General features: G+C 31.0%; 1 long non-coding RNA gene across 1 annotated transcript; it reads left to right on the forward strand.

Annotated features, from left to right (window-relative positions):
- On the forward strand, positions 19–188 carry LOC109128488. Its single transcript, XR_002034917.1, has 2 exons — positions 19–65; positions 137–188. It is a non-coding gene; the product is annotated as an uncharacterized LOC109128488 (long non-coding RNA).

Raw genomic sequence — 491 nt, forward strand, 5'->3', positions numbered from 1 at the left:
TTTTTTTTTTTTTTTTTTTTTTTTTTTGTTAAAGATCTTTACTCTTCTTCTCCCACATCGATAGGGTAAACATCTTTGCTTGATCTTTATATTTTATTTGGTCATGTACCCCTAATCTTAAAAAAATTTGTGATAGTTTCTAGATTATCGGATAATCAAATGGCGGCATCAGATGATGTCTCGAATGGTACAACTTCAGTCTCTTCTTTGAATTCTCCTTTTACACAATTCTCTGCTATAAGAAATACTTGTTGTAACTTGTAATCCATGGACAGAGGAAGAAAGACTTGTTATTTAAATGTACATCACAAGTTAGTTTTACCAATCTATTTTAGATCCTGAATTTTATATTACATAAACATTACTTTCTTTGTAGATGAATATGTTTTATTAGGGTTTTGATCGGTCTTAACAAGTCCGTAGTTCGCGTATGTGTTATGACTATTCAGTTAGTTACAATTGCTCGTTTATTACTCGTTGGTAGGTGCAGG

The sequence above is a fragment of the Camelina sativa genome, chromosome 13 (assembly GCF_000633955.1).
Source record: "Camelina sativa cultivar DH55 chromosome 13, Cs, whole genome shotgun sequence".
In the NCBI taxonomy this organism is placed as follows: domain Eukaryota; kingdom Viridiplantae; phylum Streptophyta; class Magnoliopsida; order Brassicales; family Brassicaceae; genus Camelina; species Camelina sativa.